At 36.2% G+C, this 6,000-nt stretch overlaps 1 protein-coding gene across 1 annotated transcript in view; it reads right to left on the reverse strand.

The window, feature by feature from the left end:
- The window catches only part of F13A1 (coagulation factor XIII A chain), a 392,887-nt gene extending 389,930 nt beyond the window's left edge, over nucleotides 1-2,957 (reverse strand). The window contains exon 1 of the mRNA XM_073678719.1: nucleotides 2,843-2,957. The gene's annotated coding sequence lies outside the window, so the exon portion shown is untranslated. The remainder of the gene's footprint in view (nucleotides 1-2,842) is intronic.
- Between the last annotated feature and the right edge of the window lie 3,043 nt (nucleotides 2,958-6,000).

Consider the following 6,000-nt stretch of genomic DNA (forward strand, 5'->3'; position numbering starts at 1 on the left):
TACTAATGGCACTCATGTAATACCGGTAGCAATAATAGCACACAGGGGTACACTTTTATACATTTTGCAACTCTCTCCTCGCCCCCTCCCCCCTTGTAATGCATACCTTGATAAATAACAAACTCTATATTTTGAGTGGAAATGTTGGGAGGTCGTCTTATAAGCCCAGTCATCTTATACGCCGGCAAATACGGTATATAAATCCACAACCAACGTTTTGCTGTATGTTGTTGCTACATGGCAAGAGACAAGCAAGTCCTAAAAAATTAAATTGATTCAGATTTTTTGCAATTTGCTTGTCATTGTGTATTGTGGGTCACAATGCAATTTCACTCACTTGCATTATGCTATGATGTAGCAGCGGCACACAGCGATTTTTAGGAATGTTAACTTTTGTCGCTTCTAAGGTTGTCATAAAGCCCTAGCAGAGGTAAGCAAAAAGATTTGCACTAGCCTGGTCATACAACATTATGACGTTGCAGGGGTCTATCAAGAGGCGCTAAAAATGCCGGCACTTGTGTGTCAGGCAATAAAGTTCTCACTACCCTGGTACAGCTGCCTCGAGGTGTAAAAGTGGAACCAGGGTAGCATAAGTCTTTTTGCTCATTTTTAAGCCCCAGCCTTTCTGCAACATATCTACGAAATGTTAGATTCAATAGAAGATTGTTAAAAATATTTTCACTCCTGATGGCCACTTTAAACGTATTAGTTTGTTTTGTGTCAATTTATATTTTATATTCAGAGGCAGAAAACTTATAGCTAGTCATGCTTCATGTTGAGCAGTGGAAACCACTGAATTTAGTCTAAGGCATGTACTGTGATCTAAACATCCTGAACTGCAGAATGATACATTGTAGTAAATTAGAAGGATGATATATTTTACAGCTACTGATCTAGTTAGCCTTCAGATCATTGTCTGTACTGGAGGCCAGTTATCCACTTCTCAGCTGACTGCAGAACTGGGTACAGTATAGTTATTCATCCCCTCCATGTAAACAACAATGTTGCCATTCATTCATAGCAATCAAAGATTTTGACATTTGTGAGCATTTAAACGTAAAGTATATTAGACATTAGGATAATGTTTCATTTTTACAGTAGTACAGCATTATATAAAAGTAGAAATTTCGAACTTGCTTATTCTCATAGTGTATATATTGTGCACATGTCCTATTCAGAATGCTTAAAAAAAGTCTCCCATTTTTCTGTGTACTTTTATTTTTGAGGACATAGTCACAGTTTGTGGTACTGATTGAGATCTTCTTTATTAGCTTTTGAGAAGTTTAATATTTTTGTAGCCCCTCATCTAAACATCTTACTAGAGGATAAGTGACAATTATGTTGCAGTCATTGTCAGACCCCCTTCTCTTACATTTGATATTCTTTTTGGACTGTTGGTTAATGTTAGGTCTTATTGAGTCTTACATTAGTTGTGAAAGGCAATTGCTTTTATTATTAATATCAAAACCCTTTTTCTTTTTTTGGAATTGCAGATTTCTGCTCCCCAATTTACTATATATCAGGGTAAGAATGACTTCTCCCTGATTCGCTTCTTCATCTATTTACATTATGGGGATATTTTCTGCTGCTTCCATTATACATGGAGGCTTATAATAAATCCCCATCAGTATTTTATTATTCTTTCTTTCGCCTTTATTTCCAACCATAGTGATTCTACATTTTCTTCTGCCTCACATAAATTATTACAAGGGATGGATTTCGGGGAAGATTTCACAAACAAACAAACCTCTCCCCCTTGCTAATTCATAGGTAATTCAGGAACAGAGTGTAACCCTGCAAATTTATACCCCAGTTATAGCTGTCGTAGCCATGTCTTATCTCAACTATATCATAATTCTCTTCTAACATTATAAATTCGAATTCTTTCATCTTGTTGGCTAAGCTTCCGGCATTAGCATACATGCACTTTTTCAATGTTTTTCTGTGTACTCCATTGCTAAACTGAAGTTGGATGGATATAGTCCATGGTTATTTGTGGTTTGGTTATGTAGTCAAGGGCCCATGCACATATGTTACACTTTCACAATCAGTAATGTAAAACACAGCAGATAATTTATATTAATAAAACAATAAGATTTATATTAATTGCCTTCCTCTGGATAAACATGTTAGGCTATGGGTTGAACTAGATGGACTTAGTCTTCCTTCAACCTTAAAAACTATGTTACTATGTTACAGAGGATATGTATCAATGAAATCACAAAAAAGTGCAAGTAGGTAGAAATATGGCCAGATCATGTGCCATATTAATCAATGGAAATTGGTAATTGATATGTCTTTCATCATATACCGATGTCAGAATGCAATGACTATGCAGACATGAGAGACACTACGTACACACGGCTTATCTTCTCCAACAGAAATGGTCTGCCACAGATTATCCTCTGTGCTAACCACTGATTGCCTAACATGTTGTGCCCCCTTCTCCAAAAAGAGGTTCCTCAGAAGCTGCAGTGTGTATTAAACAGTTCTGTGTCCCTTTGCAGTAATAGAACATAATATACAATTCAGCATCCACAGAGCTCCTTTTCAATGGTAGATTCTTTACAAAAAGATATATTGCAGCAGGTGAAATGTGTATTATACAGACTTAGTTGCCCCATACTATAAATTCTAAAGAATAGTAAAAGTTTCCTACATGTACCTAGCCTGTGGCCTTGTGCTTTTCTATTGTCATAGAGCGGGAATAACTTTTAATATTTTGACAATTTACATTAGGAAATGCATTAACCCATTCATATTTATCAGTACAAATAGTGCACTTTGTATATACACAGATATTGATGGCAGCAGGCTTTAAAATGGTAAAGAGAGGTCATACCTTGTCTTCTACTGGTTGCTTTGGTTTTTATCTTCCATCAGAATTAACACTGTCTGGGAAAATTCTCTTTTTAGTGAAACCTCCCCTTACCACCCCCTACTCCCACCCTGGCCTCATTGGTTTCTCCTCTCTGTGATCTCCACCCATTCCAGCTGACTAATTATTATCACATTGCTCAATAGTCCTCTATGTGGTACTTGCCTGCAGAAAGGAAACAGATGACAATTATTGGGCACGAACAGAGGAACTGTTGTTTCACTTGTAAATACTTTGCAAGTTTGTGTTTAATAAGACACATACAGTGATCTGACATGGAAGACATTCTAGCAAAATAAAAAGTACTGCATGGTCTCTAAAGTCACTAATGTGGATAGATAGATAGATAGATAGATAGATAGATAGATAGATAGATAGATAGATAATTATTTGTTCCTGATTTGCTGAATCATCTATTTGCTTTATGAGGATATTAATAACACCTGCAAAAATCCAGCACAGGATTGATAATGAAATATTAAAATAATCTTGAAATCAAAGTGGACAAGAAACATTAATGAAAACTATATACAACAAGACAGACGAGAAGAAAAAATGTGGGTGGAGGAATACATTGCAAAAGTTATGATATAAATATATAGTAAGGAGTGACGCAGAGACCCGCACAAAATAATCAAATAGAAAATCTTATAGACCTTGTAAATGATGAAGAAGTGCTTTGTTCATGCTATTCCCATCTAGAATATAGTAGTCAAAAAAGTGCAGTGTGAAAAAGTATAAATGTATAAATACAACAAATAAATTGCCAATTCACAATAAAAAATGCAGCTCTTAATTCATAATAGAATAAATAATATAGAGTTCAATTCATAGTGAATGATGGAATACCAAGAATAAATAGCCTAAAGGAACGCAAAGTTCATAGATAAAGGGTCACATCAATGTAAGAATTATAAAAGGACTACAAACCCATTGTATCAAAGTGCACTGCTCGTCCTCCATCTCACCCTCCAATGCATGTTTCGCAATACTTCCTCAGGGGGTGGTGAGGAGGAGGGGGGGGGACACACAGGTATATCTAAGGTGGAGCAATTGCTGTTATGAAGTTCAGGTGTGAACAAAACACTGCATCTTCCTCCTGCCATGTCTCTGTTTTCCTCACTATATCATAATTCTGTTTCAACAGTATTAAATCTAATTCCTTGTGGTTGTTGTTGAGGTTTCTGGGATTAGCACACATGCACTTTATGTATTTTTTCCCTATTATTTTTCTCAATTTAAATTGTTCCAACCCCTTCATGCATGCCACACCCACTTTTACCTTTTAAGCCCAATTCACTATCTACAATAATTTCCCCTCCTCAACACTAATTGCCCCCAACCTCCACCAGTGCCTAGTTTAAACACTCCTTCAACTTTCAAGTCATTCTTTCCCCAGCACAGCTTCACCCTCTCCATTGAGGTGTAGTCCATTCTTACAGTGAAACCGGTAGCCAACGAAGAAGTCAGTCCAGTTCTTCAGGAACACAAAACCCTTCTTCCTGCACCAATTTCTAAGAAACTTATTTACCTCCCTAATCACCTGCTGTGTCTCTGGCATGGCATGAGGTACAGGTAGTATTTCAGAAAATACTAGCCTTGCCTTAAAGGGGTTTTCCCACAAACAAAAGTTCATTTTAATTAAAAGATCTTGGAAAAATAATAACTTCCACAATTGGATGTGTTTAAATAAAATGTTCCTGTGCTGAGATAATCTTATAAATGTTCCCCTGTGTAATGGCTGTGTTTGACCAAGTATGGAACACAGTCTGATCATACCACATCTCCTGGGCAGGGGAGGAAGCAAAAGACAGTATAGACATTACAGCAGGGGATCGCAGCTGATCCTTTTTGTGAGATAAAGCATTTCACTGCCTGTTTTTAAACAATGTTTTACTTCAAAGAAAGAACCAGCTGTGGTCCCCTGCTGTAATGTCTGTACACTCTTTTGCTTCTTCCCCTGCCCAGGAGCTGTGGTATGATCAGACCATGTACGGTCAGACACAGCCATTACACAGTATACAGCAGGGGCACATTTATAAGATTATCTCAGCACAGGAACATGTTATTTAAATACATCAAATTGTGGAAGTTATCATCATTCCAAGATCTATTGATTAAAATGAACTTTTGTTCATGGAAAAACCCCTTTAAGTATATTACCTAAAGCACTGGAATCATTTTTAAGGACATTCCACCTACTCCAGATATAGAATATAGATATAGCTGCCTTTTCAAGCAAAGATTCTGTGTCATCCCAGTTCATTTGAATAAAAAGGAAACCTATTTAGAATAAAAGAGGATAATTATTAAATAAACTAAGCAATATTGGCAATTTATAGATTATAATAGCTATATTAATTATTTTCCTTATAACCCTTTACTGTGTTATTGGTGCCAAAGTACACCAGGACTGGTTGATCCTCACCAGCCCCTCTGAAAAATATATCATCTCAATCCAGGTATGTCGGACTCGAGTCCTAGCAAAACAACACACCAGTCTTAAATCTTTAGATTTGTAATTAGGAATTAATTCTAGTCCCAAATTAGTTGTTTTTTTGTCAACAAAAGGTGCACATGTTGTAAAAGAACTGTATATACTCAATGTTTTTCTGGAATTGAGTGCTCCTTATTCCTTAATTAAGATTCCAATACGCTGTCCTTATTTCAGGGTCTATTTAATGACTGCAGCAAGAGCATATTCAGTGCTAATCTTGGTTTCTCCAGTATAAATGATAGAGCTGCTTGGCATTTTCACAAATAGAATGAAGAATCATAAATTCTGGGGCAGAACAATTTAACACATGGCTGCTACTTTTTACAATAATATTAGCTGTCTGCTGCTGTGGAATTTCCAGTTATATAGCTTGCTGGTGCGCACCAATGTCTTCATTCTACGTAAGAGAGTAAATACATAATACTATTACATTTAGAATTACGTTTTGCATTAAGTGAAATATAGTAAAGAGTTGACAATAAATATATAAAATTGTTACCCGTTCGTGAAAGGTTTAGGCAAAGTTTCTATTATTTTATTTAAATCGGTGTCAATTGTGGTATTCTCCGGAAATGTCTTGCCATTGCAATTTCAGCAATTGTGTAATACGGAAACATTGAGCAAT

This window comes from Phyllobates terribilis, unplaced genomic scaffold, assembly GCF_046119375.1.
Source record: "Phyllobates terribilis strain yellow unplaced genomic scaffold, ASM4611937v1 Scaffold_4__5_contigs__length_816908805, whole genome shotgun sequence".
Taxonomy (NCBI): Eukaryota; Metazoa; Chordata; class Amphibia; order Anura; family Dendrobatidae; genus Phyllobates; species Phyllobates terribilis.